This window comes from Pan troglodytes, chromosome 23 (genome assembly GCF_028858775.2).
Source record: "Pan troglodytes isolate AG18354 chromosome 23, NHGRI_mPanTro3-v2.0_pri, whole genome shotgun sequence".
Lineage (NCBI taxonomy): Eukaryota > Metazoa > Chordata > Mammalia > Primates > Hominidae > Pan > Pan troglodytes.
Genome location: NC_086016.1, coordinates 35213382 through 35230804, shown reverse-complemented (window position 1 = coordinate 35230804; position 17423 = coordinate 35213382). Strand labels below are relative to the sequence as shown.

General features: G+C 43.4%; 1 protein-coding gene and 1 long non-coding RNA gene across 2 annotated transcripts in view; one reads left to right on the top strand and one right to left on the bottom strand.

Moving 5' to 3' along the window:
- Positions 1-14183, bottom strand: part of LOC134809717 (uncharacterized) — a 29278-nt gene extending 15095 nt beyond the window's left edge. Inside the window, exon 1 of the long non-coding RNA XR_010156096.1 lies at positions 14062-14183. This is a non-coding gene — a long non-coding RNA (uncharacterized LOC134809717). The remainder of the gene's footprint in view (positions 1-14061) is intronic.
- Positions 1-17423, top strand: part of LARGE1 (LARGE xylosyl- and glucuronyltransferase 1) — an 851853-nt gene that overhangs the window by 787965 nt on the left and 46465 nt on the right. The window lies entirely within an intron of this gene.

The window sequence follows — 17423 nt, the reverse complement described above, 5'->3', positions numbered from 1 at the left end:
CAAAAATAATAGAGCTCACATATGCTTTTAACTTAACTTCCCACGATGATGATACGGTTCGGCTGTGTGTGTCCCCACCCAAAATCTTATCTTGAATTGTAATTCCCTTAATCCCCACGTGTCAAAGGTTGGACCAGGTGGAGGCAATTGGATCACGGGAGCCGTTTGCCCCATGCTGTTCTCGTGATAGCGAGTCTCATGAGATCTGACGGTTTTAAGTGTCTGGCACTTCCTCTGCCTGCACTCAATCCATCCTGCTGCCCTGTCAAGAAGGTGCCTGCTTCTCCTTTGCCTTCCACCATGATTGTAAGTTTCTTGAGGCCTCCCCAGCCATGAAGAACTGTGAGTCAATTAAACCTCTTTCCTTTATAAATTACCCAGTCTCGGGCATTTCTTCATAGCAGTGTGAGAACGGACTAACACCGATGACTTTTATTTTTTTAATACGTGCGTATATATATATTTTTTATTATACTTTAAGTTTTAGGGTACATGTGCACAACGTGCTTTACATTACTCTAATACAGTGATCAAAACCGTGGGATTGACCTTGGTATAATAATAAGGTATAAAACCTTATTGCAATTTCACCAGTTTTCATATCCTTTTGTATTTTGCTTTTGTTTCTTTTTTTGAGTATTCTATGAAAATGCATCAGAGTATACATGCATGTAACCACAACTACAATTAAGATAAAAACCTGATTTTTCATCCCAAAGAAACTCCCTCATGCTACCCCTTTGTAATCTCACCTCTCCATCCCTAATTCCTTTCGATCTTTGATCTGTTTTCCATCACTAAATTTGATCATTTTCTTAGGTTACATAAATGGAATAATAGAATGTGTAGTGTTTTGAGGTTATGACTCACCAAATAGAAAATATCAATTAAAAGCAAGCAATTTTTAAACTTTTATTTTAATTTCCGGGGTACATGTGCAGGATATGCAGGCTTGCTACATAGGTAAACGTGTGCCATGGTGATTTGCTGCACCTATCAACCCATCAGCTAGTTATTAAGCCCAGCACGCATTAGCTATTTTTCCTGATGTTCTCCCTCCCCTGACTCTCCCCATTGTTCTTCCCCTCTCTGTATCCATGTGTTCTCATTGTTCAGCTCCCACTTGTAAGTGAGAACATGTGGTGTTTGGTTTTCTGTTTCTGCACTAGTTTGCTGAGGATAATGGCTTTCACCTCCATCCATGTCCCTGCAAAGCACATGATTTCATTCCTTTTTATGGCTGCATAGTATTCCATGGTGTATGTGTACCACATTTTCTTTTCTTTTCTTTTTCTTTTTCTTTTCTTTTCTTTTTTTTTTTTTTTTTTGAGACAAAGTCTCACTCTTGTCCCCCAGGCTGGAGTGCAATGGCATAATCTCAGCTCACTGCAACCTCCACTTCCGGGTTCAAGAGCTTCTCCTGCCTCAGCCTCTCGAGTAGCTGGGATTACAGGTGCCTGCCACCATGCCTGGCTAATTTTTGTGTTTTTAGTAGAGACGCGGTTTCACCATGTTGGCTAGTCTGGTTTCGAACTCCTGACCTCAGGTGATCCGCCTGCCTCAGCCTCCCAAAGTGCTGGGATTACAGGCGTGAGCCACTGCATCTGGCCTACCACATTTTCTTTATCCAGTCTATCACTGATGAGCATTTGGGTTGATTCTATGTCTTTGTTATTGTGAATAGTGCTACAATGAACATACCCACGCATGTATCTTTATAATAAAATGATTTCTATTCCTTTGGGTATATACCCAGCAATGGGATTGCTGTGTCAAAGGGATTTCTTTGGCAAATCTCCACGCTGTCTTCCACAATGTTGAACTAATTTACATTCCCACCAACAGTGTAAAAGCATTCCTATTTCTCTGCAGCCTCATCAAAGCTAGCAATTATTTTTAAAAGGAAAGAATAAAGAAAAATAATTTTAAAAAGGTTTTTCTCTGAACAGAACCTCAAACATCTGTGCAACATCATCAAGCATACTAATATATGTATGAGGGGAATCCTAGAAAGAGAAGAGAAAGAAAAGGGGTAGAAAGCACGTGAAGAGAGAATGGACAAAATGTTCCAGATTTGATGAACAACATTAACTTACAGTGCCAAGAAACTCAACAAATTTCAAGATAGATGTCTGTAATTCTATCTCCCAATATCTCACTCTATGTCTCTAGGAAATTATTTCATCATTTTCTTTCAGAAAGGGATATGTGGTCTGATTTCTCAGTCAGTCAGTCATTTTTGCTACGTATTCAAGGTGTGACACTCCTGAAGTGGATTTTATCATACCCTTCTTATTATTACCCATCCCAGTCCCTTGATCTCTTACCCCTCACTGTCTTCTCCACTATCCTAGAAACAGGAATGTTGTTCTTTAAGTTTCTTTAGGGACAGGAATGATGTGGAACTTTAAAAGAGTTGAATATGAGAAAGAACTAGAGATGAAATATTTAAAGAAAAATAAGAGTTCATATTGCTTTCTGTTGTTTGTGGTGCTTGAGTAAGTTTTTCTTTTCTTTTTCCTGAGGATTGAGCAAGACATGCCGCCTGGATGGTCAGAAGAGGTAATTTATGCATCATATTTAGTGCGTTTAACTCTGGACTTGAGTCATTGGCTTGTTCAGAATTCACTAGAGATTCAGTTATGTTCCCATTGAGACACACTCTCACTTGACCACTTGTGCTTAGGAAGAGAAGGGAACCTTTTTCTTAATCCTGGGTTGCTCATTGTCTCAGGGACACCTGGGGATTGGATATATAGAAGAAGGCAGCCCCACTGGAGCAGTGCTAGGGAGGGCTGGGCTGAAGAAAGCTGGGTCCTCCTCACTTGCTCCTATGCGTTCCATTTGATCCAGCAACCACATGATGGGAAAAATCTATTCTCTCAAATGGAACAAATCCCTCTGTTGTCTCTAGAGGGTGCTCAGAAACCACTGATCCAGACACAAGCAGCTTCAGGACCTAAAGTGAAGAACACTGAAGATCCCAGGAAGGAATAGTGCAAAGAAGGAGAAGAGAGAGCTATGAAATAACAGAATACAGAGCAAAACCCCCTGCCTTTGGGGAAAGAATCAGCCATCATGGATTCTCTGGCTTGGGCCACAGTATTGCAACCAGCATTTGGCCTTCATCTTCCAATATCTTTGGGGACAGAATTTATCTGTGCATTCCACAGCGTCAGGTGCCAGTGGGGTAGCAGTATATGAGAATGAAGCGAAGCAAATATAACTTCCATTAAATGTGCATCAATTTTGTATGTCACTGTGTTCAAAGTGTTTTACCACACATTATGTCTTGCCCCATAGCAATGCAACAGAATAAATTAAATTTTACGACATACATTTTATAGATGTGAAAGTTGAGTTGCAGAGAAGGTGAACAGCCTGCCCACAAAGAACACAGCTTTTTGGTATTAGAACAGATTCCAAATCCATGATCTCTTCAATATACCACCTAGTCCTTTTCTCAGGCTCTGGGGAAGTTCACAATTGAATTCAGCAAGCATTGATTTACATACACAAAGCAAAATAGCAATGCATGATACAAAATTTTTGAATGCAACATATAAAGGTTTATAAAATCAAAGAATTTCATGGCTAAATGTGACCTCAGTGGCCATTTAGTCCAAAACACAAATCAGGGAGTGACTCTTCATCATACGTTAGAAGGGGCCTCTCCAGCTTTGGTTTGAATGTCTTCAATCACATGGAAACTCCTACTTCAGAAATATATCCTTCCACTGATAAACTGCTCTGTTCGAAAGATTTTCCTCATCTAACCCTAAGTGTGTTCCCTGAAACTTCCAGCCGTGTCCTAAAGCCATCCTTTGCAGCCACATAGCACATGACCATTCTTCATTTTATATAACAGCTCTTCATATATTGTGTGCCCATTAAGCAAACCCCAGCCCTAGGATTTCTTATCTCAAGGTTATAGAAATAATCCAAATTCCAGCCGGGCGCTGTGGCTCACGCCTGTAATCCCAGCGCTTTGAGAGGCTGAGTCGGGTAGATCGTCGAAAGTCAGGAATTCGAGACCAGCCTCGCCAACACAGTGAAACCCCGTCTCTATTAAAAATACAAAAATTTGCCGAGTGTGGTGGCAGGTGCCTGTGGTCCTAGCTGCTCAGGAAGCTGAGGCACGAGAATCACTTGAACCCAGGAAGCGGAAGTTACAGCAAGTCAAGATTGCACCACTGCACTCCAGCCTGGGTGACTAAATAAAATAAAATAAAATAAAAATGTATTTAAAAAAGAAATAGGCCTGGCGCAGTGACTCACACCTGTAATCCCAGGACTTTGGGAGGCCAAGTCGAGTGCATCACGAGGTCAGGAGATCGAGATCATCTTGGCCAACATGGTGAAACTCCATCTCTATTAAAAATACAAAAATTAGCCGGACATGGTGACATGTGCCTATAGTCCCAGCTACTCAGGAGGCTGAAGCACGAGAATTGCTTGAACACGGGAGGCAGAGGTTGCAGTGAGCCGAGATCATGCCATTGCACTCCAGTCTGGGCAACAAGAGTGAAACTCTGTCTCAAAAAAAAAAAAAAAAAAAATTGAAAGCAGGATCTGTACTCGTCTTCACAGCCTCAATACAGTGCACGATACATATAGGATGCTCAATAAATGTTCCCATTCCTCCTTGGTAGTGATCTTGTCCATTTTTTTCACATATGTGTACCCAGCACCTAACCAAATTCTGATTATAGTTCTCAAAAAATATTTGTTGAATGAATGCCTGTGTCAGTAACTCCACATGAGGTAGGAGGCAGGCGGGACTCATCTCCAGACCAGACTGAAGACTGGCAGAAACCAGGAAGGGGTCCTGAAAGCATCTCCAGTTGCTCTCGCCGCCCATCCCTATAAGACACTACCACAGTTTACCGACACCTGGAGATGCCTGAAGTTACTACCCTTTGCCACGGCAATACCCAGAGAGTTATCACCCATTTTCTAGCTATTTCTGAATAGAACTGCCTCTTAATTAGCATGTCATTAGAAGTAGATATAAATATGAAAGCAAACCACCCATATGTTGTTACTCAGTTCACTGCCTATGCGATAGCTTTGCTCCACAAGGAGCAGTCACAGAGACTTGACACTGCTGCCACTTCAATAAAGCTGCTTTCTTTCATCACCAGCCTGCTCTTGAATTCTTTTTTTAAGTAGGGACAGGATCTTGCTATGTTGCCCAGGCTGGTCTCGAACTTCTGGGCTCAAGCAGTCTTCCTGCCTGGGCTTCCCAAAGGGCTGGGATCACAGGTGTGAGCCACCACGCCCAGCCTTGCTCTTGAGTTCTTTCCTGAGCAAAGCCAAGAATCTGCCCTGCATCGGTGATGAGTCAGCCAGGAGTGAAGAGAAGATGGTGGTCAGTGATTGATGAGGCAATGGTGAGAGATAATGGTTGGTGAGATAGTGAGAGATGGCAAGAGACAGCAAGCAGTGAGAGAGACAGCAAGAGGCAATGATCAGTGAGACAGCGAGAGATGGTGAGGAAATTGGTCATCAAAACTGCAAGAGCAGTAACACTAAGACTGTAATACCAAAGAGCTGCTGACACTGCAGAGAGGTGTAACATCAACCAAAGGCTCTTTTCAGAGCCATCATTTTCCTTCCTTCCTTCCTTCTTTCCTTTCTTTGTCTCTTTGTCTCTTTCTCCCTTTCTGTCTTTCTTTTCTTTTGAGATGGAGTCTTGTTCTGCCTAGTCTGGAGTGCAGTGGTGCAATCTTGGCTCACTGCAACCTGCAACCTCCGCCTCCTGGATTCTCCTGCCTCAAGTGATTCTCCTGCCTCAGCCTCTTGAGTAGCTGATATTACAGGCACCCACCACCATGCCTGGCTAATTTTTGTATTTTTAGTAGATATGGGGTTCCACCATGTTGGACAGGCTAGTCTAGAGCTCCTGACCTCAAGTGATCCGCCCCCTTATGGCCTCCCAAAGTGTTGGGGTTACAGACGTGAGCCATCGTGCCTGGCCAGAGCCCTCATTTATCCTGGCAGGCAGTGGAGCCAAGAGGACGGGCAAGTGGCCAGAGCACCGCCTCATGTGGGACCTACCAGGTTGCTGATCTCCACACTTGTTCCCCTCTAGCAACCAAGCCCACCCAAGCTGGGGGTCACCTAGGCAGGCCTTCACCCAGTTCCACAAGCCTGGCTGGCACCATTTTGGCTCCTGCAGACAGTTGTCTCCATTGCCAAGTAGGTTCTGTGGTGAATCCGAGCTTCCAAGGTCTCCCCTTGAGAAATGCTGTTCACCCCTTCCCTTCCTCCCTTCTGTGTTTACTTTCTGTTTAGCCCCTCTCTGCCCAAACTAAGATGCCTTCATTGCTCTCTGTAGAATTCACTCTCGTCATTCTACTACCCATTCATAGCTCATAATTGGCTTTTGTAATGCTTTGCTACCTATACTTACACCTTCTTTGCAAAAAGTGAAAATTTGAAAGGAAAATGTGACTAAGCTTTTGCTAGACTTAGACTAACTACAAAACTCCTGTAGAAATCCTTACTAGACATGGGGACAGCAGTGAGCATCCCATAGGCCTTGCCACCAGGATGTCTTTTAGGCAAGTGGAGTAAATTCAAATCTGATGATTTAAAGAGGACAAAAACCTCATTTTCAATGGCAACACTGAGTCGAATACAAATTGGGGAATCAACAAATTTGGCCTAGAAATGGCTCTTTATGTTATAATGCTATTTTACAATTAGATTTATTCTGTAAAAAGAAAGGAAAATGGGGAGAAGTTCCTTATGTTCAGGCTTTTATGGCCCTCTACCAAGATCCTGACCTAAGAGATAGCTATAAAATGTGTCTGGCTCATAACACCTCTGGCACCAAGAAGCTACCCCAGATATCCTAGATTACCCCTTCCTAGCTGCTCCAGCTAGAACGCCTACAAGCCCGCCTTGGAGCTTCCTCAGTCCTTCAGTTCTAAGAAGGTTCCCACCAGTTCTCTAGCACAGGATTCCACTCCAAGGTCATCAAGAACTTCTCCAGCTAGAACGCCTACAAGCCCGCCTTGGAGCTTCCTCAGTCCTTCAGTTCTAAGAAGGTTCCCACCAGTTCTCTAGCACAGGATTCCACTCCAAGGTCATCAAGAACTTCTCCAGCTAGAACGCCTACAAGCCCGCCTTGGAGCTTCCTCAGTCCTTCAGTTCTAAGAAGGTTCCCACCAGTTCTCTAGCACAGGATTCCACTCCAAGGTCATCAAGAACTTCTCCAGCTAGAACGCCTACAAGCCCGCCTTGGAGCTTCCTCAGTCCTTCAGTTCTAAGAAGGTTCCCACCAGTTCTCTAGCACAGGATTCCACTCCAAGGTCATCAAGAACTTCTCCAGCTAGAACGCCTACAAGCCCGCCTTGGAGCTTCCTCAGTCCTTCAGTTCTAAGAAGGTTCCCACCAGTTCTCTAGCACAGGATTCCACTCCAAGGTCATCAAGAACTTCTCCCCCTTATCCAACAGATCCCAGCCTATGCTCCCTGCTGCCCAAGGAAGTAAGCCCAACCAGTACCACCAGCAGTAGGGTCCCGTATCAGCCCATCAAATCAAACCTGTGTCCGTATCAGCAGGTAGTTGACAGAGATGGTGGAAAAATCAGAATATATGTACCTTTTCCATGTCCAATTTGGCTTTATGCAAGAAAATGTGGCCAGTTTTCAGAGGATCCAGGGAAGTTTGTACAGGAGTTTGTTAAATTGGCCATGTCCTTTGATTTAAGGTGGCATGACATGCAAATATCATTATCCACTTGTTTTGCCATAGAAAAAAAACAAAAGAGGCTGGGCACGGTGGCTCAGGCCTGTAATCCCAGCAATTTTGGAGGCCAAGGCGGATGGATCACCTGAGGTCAGGAGTTCAAGACCAGCCTGACCAACATGGAGAAACCCCGTCTCTACTAAAAACACAATAATTATCTGGGCATGGTGATAGGCACCTGTAATCCCAGCTATTCAGGAGGCTGAAGCAGGAGAATCGCTTGAACCCGGGAGGCGGAGTTTGCAGTGAACCGAGATAGCGCCATTGCACTCCAGCCTGGGCGACAAGAGTGAAACTCAGTCTCAAAAAAAAAAAAAAAAGAAAAAGAAAAGAAAAGAAAAGAAAAAAAGACTCTAGATACTGCCCACGAACATGCAGATGGAGTGGCTACTGGTAACCAAGGCCATACCATTTACTGTGTGGAGGGGGGTGAGGCAGTTCCAGATCAATTCCTAAGATCTTGAATGCAGAAATCACATACTAACTCACTTAATAGAAGGCATGAAAAAGTATGTGGTCAAGCCAGTTAATTATGACAAGATTAGAGAAATAACTCAGGGGAAAGATTAAAATCCTCTGACAGAAACACAATCCAGATCCTTAATTTTCTGGGAAAACAAGGTGATATGGTTTGACTGTGTCCCCAGCCAAATCTCGTCTTGAACTGTAGCTCCCATAATTCCCACGTGTCATGGGAAGGACCTGGTGGGAAGTAATTGAACCATGGGGGCGGGTCTTTCCAATGCTGTTTTCATGATAATGAATAAGTCTTATGAGATCTGATGGTTTTATAAAGGGGAGTTCCCCTACACAAGCTCTCTTGCCTGCTGCCATGTAAGACATGACTTTGCTTCTCATTTGCCTTCTGCCATGAGTGAGGCCTCCCCAGCCATGTGGAACCGTGAGTTAATTAAACCTCTTTTCTTTATAAATTACCCAGTCTCAGGTATGTCTTTATATCTCATACATTAGCAGTGTGAGAACAGACTAATACAGAAGGGTACTGGGTATCTCCCCACAACGCCCAAATTTCTGCCCAAAGGGTGAAGTATCTGAGATGTGTGTTTACTCCTGGGACAAAAACCTTAGCCCAGGAATAGAAAGAGACCATTCTGGCACTCCAGCCCACTCAGACTAAGAAACAGTTAAGTGCCTTTTTGGGAATGGCCAGATTCTGCCATATTTGTATTCCCAGGTTTGGGATCATATCAAAACCACTCTATAAAGCTCTAAAAGAGCGTGATCACAAGCCTTTCAATTGGGACAGAACCTCACAACAGGCATTCTTAACCCTAAAAGAAATGCTGGGAACATGTCCCAAACCTTTCACTCTCTATGTGACTAAAAAAACAAAGGACATCTTTGGGTGTTCTAGCTCAAAGGCTCAAGAAGAATCCTAAACCAGTGGCTTACTTTTCTAAACAGCTAGGCCAGTTGGCAGCTGGGTGGCCAGGATGCTTTTGAGCTGTGCCCACCACCGCTCTGTTGGGGGAAAAAAACAAAAGGCAGTAAATTTACCTTGGAACAACAATTAGATGTCATTACCCTTCCCCCAACCAAATACAGGGGGTCCTAGAGGCAAAAGGACATCAATGGCTAACAGGTAGTCAAGTTGTTTAAATATCAGGACCTTCTGCTTGACACCACAGATGTTACCTTAAACTATGTCAGGTTTTAAACCTGGTACTCTGTTGCCAGACTTCACATCCCAAAAAGCAGATCCCCAGCTCATTCATTCCTATGTGGAAACACAGATCAGACCTATTCTAGCAGGTCTGACCTCAAAGATGAGCCCCTGCATAACCCTGGTATTGAGCGGTTTACAGGCAGGAGCAGCTTTATTCATGAGGGAGTAAGAAAGGCAGGCTATGGTTGGGCATGGTGGATCAAGCCTGTAAGCCCAGCACTTTGGGAGGCTCAGGCAGGCAGATCACCTGAGGTCAGGAGTTCGAGACCAGCCTGGCCAACACGGTGAAACCCTGTCTCTACTAAAAATACAAAAATTAGCTGTACGTGGTGGCAGGAGCCTGTAATCTCAGCTACTCTGGAGGCTGAGGCAGCTATTCTGAATCACTTAAACCCAGGAGGTGGAGGCTGCAGGGAATCGAGATCATGCCAGTGCATCATGCCGCTGCACCCCAGCCTGGGTGACAGAATGAGACTCCATCTCAAAGAAAGAAAGAAAGAAAGAAGGAAAGAAAGGAAGGAAGGAAGGAAGGAAGGAAGGAGAGAAAGAAAGAAAGAGAGAGAGAAGGAAGGAAGGAGAGAGAGAGAAAGAAAGAAGAAAGAAAGAGAAAGAAAGAAAAGGCAGTTTATGATGTGGTTATCCAGCAAGAAGTCATGGTAGCCAAAGACTTACTTTTCCAGATTTCCACTCAAAAAGCAGAATTAATTACTCTAATTAGGGTCCTCCAATTGGGAAAAGACTTAAGAGTGTATATATACATATATATAGACTTAAGAGAGTGTGTGTATGTATATATATTTACTCTTAGGTATATAAAAAATATACTTTTTTTTTACTGCAATAGTCAATATATTTACTAATTTCAAATATGGGTTCCTGGTACACCATGCTCATGTGGCCATATGAAGAAAAAAGGAGACTATTAACAGCCAAGGTATCCCCCATATAACATCTCTCTGAGATCTTGGAACTTTTAGCTGCTGTTCAGCTCCCAAAGGAGACAGCAGTTATCTACTGCAAGGGACATCAAAAGGAGACACCTCGATTATCAGAGAAAATGCTCTGGCAGACAGGGCAGCCAAGGCCACAACTGAAAAAATACCAGCATTACAGGTCACTGCATTAATACCAGGCACTCCACACGTGTCAGTGGCACCCTACAATACCCTTGAAAAAATTAAGTGGGCAGAACAGAAAGGCTTACAAAAAGACCCCTCAGGGTGGTTGCTAGAAAGCAACAAACTCTTTCTCCCTGGAGCTAAGCAATTGAAAATAATGAAATATTTCCATGACTCTTCACATTTGGGACAGGAATCTATTCAAATTGGCTTCTCAAATCTTGGGAAAGAAACTGTTCTAGACCATGGGAAAAAAAAAAGTCATCAGGGCCTGGGGACTTTGTGCCCATAACAGGCCAGGAAGCCACCCCATGCCGCCGCCCTACTCAAACCTATAGAACACTGAGAAACATACCTTGGGGAAAACAGGCAAATAGATTTCACCCAGATGCCACTTTATAGGGAACTAAAATATTTGCTAGTATTCATATGCACTTTCACTGGGTGGATAAAAGCTTTCCCTAGAAAGACCAAAAAATAAAAAATATATATATATATAAAAGCATTAGAAATGTCCAGATTCTTACTTAAAGAGATCATCCCAAGATTTGGGTTACTAAAATATTTGCAACGTCATAATGGACCTTCCTTCACAGCTAAGGTGACCCAGCAGTTTTCCTTAGCTTAGACATTACCTATCATCTTCACTCCTCCTGGAGGCCTCAATACTCAGGGAAGGTAGAAAAAGCCAGCCATATTTTTAAAAGGACATTAGCAAAACTCTCGAGAGACCTCAGAGGCCCAGTTCCTCTCCTACCCATAGCCCTTTTGCTCCAAAGGAAACCTTAAAGCTTAGTCCATTTGAAATGACTTAATGGAAGTCCCTTGTTAACTTTAGACCTCCTGTTTGATGAAGAGACACATAGATTGTTCACCCACATTATCAACTTAGACGAGATTCAAAAGGCCCTTCAAGAATATGGAAATGTAGTATTGCCTCCTCCCACAGGGGAAAAAAATAAACTCTCCCATTCAACTAGGAGACTTAGTCTTACTGAAACCTTATAAAGATGGATCCTCTGAGGATCAATTACAACCAAAATAGAAAGGTCATTATCAGGTGGTATTGAGTACCTGCACTACTGTTAAACTCCAGGAAATAACTGGTTGGGTACCAAGATTAGACCTGTTTCTTATGAGTCACATGTGCAAAAGGAGGATACCACAGCCTACATCTGTGAACCTTTGGAGGACCGCCGCTACCTATTTAAAAGAATCAACACTCAACCAGAAGTGGTAATGAGATACTGTGGGTGGGAATTGTCCTTTTTTGTCTCTCTTCTTCCTGACTGTAATACCTCTTTTCTTTTTTTTTTTTTTTTCTTTTTTCTTTCTGAGGCAGGGTCCCTCTCTGTCACCCAGGCTGGAGTGCAGTGGCATGATCATGGCTCACTGCAGCCTTGACCTCCCAGGTCCAAGCAATCTTCCCATCTCAACCTCCTGTGTAGCTGGGACGGCAGGTGCATTCCACCATGCCCAGCTAATTTTTTATTTTTATTTTTATTTTGTAGAGATGAGGTTCCATGATGTTGCCCAGGCTGGTCTTGAACTCCTGGGCTCAAGCGATCCTTCCACTCTGGCCTTCCACTCTGCTGGAATTACAGGCATGAGCCACTGTGCCCAGCCATAATACTTCTTTTCTAATGCTTTGTCCAACTGCCTCCTCCTAAGAAACATGTCTTTTTTCCTTGCTGGGATATAGTTTGGATGTGTGTCCCCACCCTGCCTCTGGTCCTAATTTTATTATACAATCCATTTATCCTTTCTCTCTGCCTTGGTGCATCCTCAGATTTGATTAGAGAGCCATCACTGCTCTCAAAAGAAACAATGATCAAAAGGTTGAACTGGACAAAATCAAAGCCAGGACTCCTTAACTGAGACCATTTTTCCAGGCTGACACGGGTCCATTAGTCAACATTCTCAGGACACAGCCCTTCAGTTATGATTGCACTTAGTAGTCGTGCCACCAGCATTTTGCCATTTGTTCACAGAGACATAATGAGATTTTGGTAAATGCCTCATGAAAATCCACATGCTCCATGGGTCCAGTAATCCCCTCAGTCATTCATAAATAAACAAACAAATAAATAAGGTGATTTTGGTACAATTTGTTCTTTGTAAACGTCTGATGCCTCTTTGTGAGCACTGTTTTATTTTCAAAGTCCTCATGTACCATCTTCTTGATGTTCCTGTCTAGAAACTCTCCTAGAATTTCCACCAAGCTCACCAACTTATAGCTTATGACTTCGATTTTCTTTCTCTATTTGGAAATGAAAATGTTTTCCTGTATCCTGACCCTCCCCAATCTCCTCAATGTCTCTAAGACCCTCTAAGCTGTTCAAACAGATTAAGCTCCCCTAGGACCCTTACATGTTAAAAAAAAAAAAAAAAAAGTTAATAATGTGAGAGAAGTGCTTACAATATCTATGACTCAAGGTAGCATGGGTGTTGTTTGTCCAACATCCTTTACTCTGAGGATCTGCAGCAGACTGTGTTAGCAACTCAATGCCATCCTCCCTTCTATGCTCTTCCATGTATCAAAGGGGCCAGAAACCTGTGACTGTGAGCCACATATCCCAGAATCTCTGAAAACTAGAGTCTGCCAGTGTGAGGAATTTACACAAGTTTTGGAAGACCAGAATTAGATAGGTAAGTAGGAAGGTAACTAGGAAGGTAGATGATTGATAGACAGAGAATCACTGCTCCTTTGGAAACAGCAAGAAGATATATGAACTTCAGTAGACATGAGACTCAGAGAGGCCTCTAGGCATTTTCCTGTGACTCACTCACCACAGTACTGAAGATATCTGTCATTGCCAGCAGTTTCCTGGGGCCCTCCACCTTCCTGTTTCCTTGAAAACTAGCAGCATACAAAGATTAGTTGTGACCTTTCCTGATTTATTTCCCTCTGCCCCTTACTGTAGTTTTAGAAGCATCTAATGCTCTGTTTTAAATCCCGTGCTACTTGTAAAACATGGAGTATGCTCTATTTTCCTAAGCTCTGACTTACATAGGAATCCCCACCTCCCCTCAACAACCAACTCCACCCCCACTTTATGAAAACCTCACAGCGTGCTAAAAATCATGTTCCCTTTTGTTTCAACCCGGAGCATGAGGCTGTCTGGCCAGTGATTGGCCCAGAAATAATCATTGAAACTAATCAGGGAGCTGGGCACGGTGGCTCACGCCTGTAATCCCAGCACTTTGCGAGGCCGAGGCGGGCGGATCACGAGGTCAGGAGATCGAGACCATCCTGGCTAACACGGTGAAACCCCGTCTCTACTAAAAAAAAAAAATACAAAAAATTAGCTGGGCGTGGTGGCGGGCGCCTGTAGTCCCAGCTACTCAAAAGGCTGAGGCAGGAGAATGGCGTGAACCCGGGAGGCGGAGCTTGCAGTGAGCCGAGATCGAACCACTGCACTCCAGCCTGGGCGACTGAGCAAAACTCCGTCTCAAAAAAACAAAAAAGAAACTAATCAGGGAAAGGCAAAAGAGTACCTTAAGGTTTGATCTTAGGTGGCTGGAAAACAGCAAATCTCCCCTCCTTTTGCAAAACGCCTTGTTAAGGATGGAGGGTTAGGAGTGCCAGTCGCCATCGACCTGCTGCAGTCAGAGCTCCTGCGGGAAAAGAAGGTGGATGGATCTGAAATATGGAGAGAAAGACGGTGTCCTGCCATTGTTTAAGTCCCTAGGTCCACCCTCGTCAATGCCCACCTTTGCCTGTCATCTGGAATATAAGATTTTTTTGGGTGCTGTCCTAGGACACCTAGTGTATTAGTTTTCTAGGGATGCCGTAACAAAATACCACAGACTGCATGACTTAAACAACAGAAGTTTGTTCGCTCACAGTTCTAGAGACTGGAAATCCTCGATAGAGGTGTCAGTAGGTTTGGTTTCTCCTGAGGCCTCTCTTTATGTCTTACAGATGGTCACTTTCATGCTGTGTTCTCACACGGCCTTTTCTCTATAGGTGCATCCCTGGTATCTCTTTTTTTTTTTTTTTTTTAATTGAGACAGAGTCTCGCTCTGTTGCCAGGCTGGAGTGCAGTGGTGCGATCTTGGCTCACTGCAACCTCCGCCTCCCAGTTCAAGCAATTTTTCTGCCTCAGCGTCCCGAGGAGCTGGGACTACAGGTGTGTGCCACCATGCCCAGCTAACTTTTTTTTATTTTTAGTAGAGACGAGGTTTCACCATGTTGGCCAGGATGGTCTCCATATCCTGACTTCGTGATTCGCCCGCCTTGACCTCCCAAAGTGCTGGGATTACAGGCATGAGCCGCCTCGCCCGGCCTCTTCTCTTCTTTAGAGGGACACCAGTCATATTGAATTAGGGCCTCTCCTTCATGGCCTTGTAGATTCTTTTTTTTTTTTTTTCCTTGAAAGGTAGTCTCACTCTATCGCCCAGGCAGAAGCGATGGAGAACAGGTTTCACCATCTTAGCCAGGCTGGTCTTGAACTCCTGACCTCGTGATCCACCCTCCTCATCCTCCCAAAGTGCTGGGATTACAGTCCTGAGCCACTGTGCCTGGCCTGGCCTTGGAGATTGTTAGTAGGAAAATTCATATCCCCCACTTCTGATGTCTGCATATGCTAGGACTGCAACTGGAATATTTTTGAGCGCTTTAAAGGCCCCACTTCCAAATATGGTCATAACGGGGGGTCAGAACTTCAACATGTTAATTTGGGTGGGTGAGAGGCACAATTTAGTTTGTAATATCTACTATCCCACAGATGTAAACGACACACACCAAACATTCATCTATATCTCCCTCAGTTCTGAACTAGGTAGAAAATGAAAATAACATTTTTCAGGACACCAAGACACTTCACATAGACCAAGGTAAGGCATATGAATTTAATTCCAAATACAATAAGAAAATTTCAGAGTTTAAGCAGAAAAGTAACACAATCTGATTTATAAGGATTACTCTGGCCATTGTGTAGAACATCTATTTTAAATTACTAAGTCTTTTTCAAGTCTATGTGACAAGATTCTGTTCTAAGTGCCTTAAAATGGTATGTTTTGTCCTCACTACCACTCTATGAGATTATTATCCTCATTTTGCAGATAAATAAACTATGATTCAGGCAAGTGAAATTACCTCCCTAAGGCCACAGAGCCACTATCTGCCAATGCCAGAGTTCACACCCACTATGTTTAACTCAGTTAAATGTGAACCTGGCATAGAAACACATTTATGTAGTTGCTTCAAAAGTAAGGGAAGATACACAAGAAACTATCAACAATATCTGTCTCTGGATGATGAGTTTTTTAGGCATAATGCAGTGTGAAGAAGTAGCAAATAGAAGTTAAGAGCTGTGTTGTGGAATTTATAGATAATAATAACTAAACATGGGCATAAGCATGACTATTTTCCAGGCACTATTCTGAGTGTTTCACAGGTGTGAGCCCCTTGAATTCTCAGAAGAGATCTGCCTGCCCTGGGAAGTCCGTTCTTTTTCTTCTAATGAACCTTGCTGGGATAAGTTATGTTGTCCTAACAAGACAGGATAGAAATACTACTGCTACCAATTATATTAATATCAGCTATTAGCTATGAGAGAGCAGGTACTATTATAAGCATTTAGCCTCTATTAGCTAATTTAATCCTTGCAACAGCCCATTGTCACTATTAAGATCTCCAGTTTTCGGCCGGGCGCGGTGGCTCATGACTGTAATCCCAGCACTTTGGGAGGCTGAGGCAGGCGGATCACGAGGTCAGGAGTTTGAGACCAGCCTGACCAACATAGTGAAACCTCATCTCTACTAAAAAAAAAAAAAAAAAAAAAAAATAGAAAAATTAGCTGGACGTGGTGCTGTGTGTCTGTAATCCCAGCTACTTGGGAGGCTGAGGCAGGAGAATGGCGTGAACCCGGGAGGCGGAGCTTGCAGTGAGCCAAGATCGCACCACTGCACTCCAGCCTGGGCGATAAAGCGAGACTCCGTCTCAAAAAAAAAAAAAAAAAAAAAAAATCCCTAGTTTTCAGAAGAGGAGCTGAGGCACACGGCTATATGGCTTGCCCAAAGACGTAAAGTTAGTAAGTTGTAAAAGAAGATTTTGAACGACAGTGTGGTTCTAATGTCTAAGCACACTTCAGTCTACTGGGAGAGAGAATTTGAAACTCAAGTCAGCCCAACCAGCTGGGTCCTTATCCTCTGTAACAGTTGAAGCAACTGAGGCATAGGGAGATTAAGTAACTTGTCCAAATGAGCAGGTCATAGAACAAGCTGTGCGAGTCTGGGCAAGTCACTTAAGCTCTCTTGGTCTTGGGCTCATTAGTTGTAGAATGGGTAAGTGATAATATGCACACAATAAGTTTGGGTGATAATTAAATGACGGCTGCGTGCAGTGGCTCACACCTGTAATCCCAACACTTTGGGAGGTCAAGGCGGGTGGATCACCTGAGGTCGGGAGTTCGAGACCATCCTGACCAACATGGAGAAACCCCGTCTCTACAAAAAATACAAAATTAGCCAGGCGTGGTGACACATGCCTGTAATCCCAGCTACTCAGGAGGCTGAGGCAGAAGAATTGCTTGAACCTGGGAGGCAGAGGTTGTGGTGAGCTGAGATCACGCCATTGCACTCCAGCCTGGGCAACAAGAGTGAAACTCCATCTCAAAAAAAAAAAAAAAAGATAATTAAGTGACGTAAATATACATAAAGCTCTAGACTTACTTCCTGCCATATAGTTGGTGCTTAAAATGTTTCTATTGATAGTTTGAGTCTTAAAATGAGCATATATTCCTTTAAAACCTACAAAAACAACAAAACATTTATATTTTGAGTTGAACCCTAACATGTCATTTCTCTGAGCAACAAGACTTGAACACATGTAATAGAGCATAACATTCTCTCAC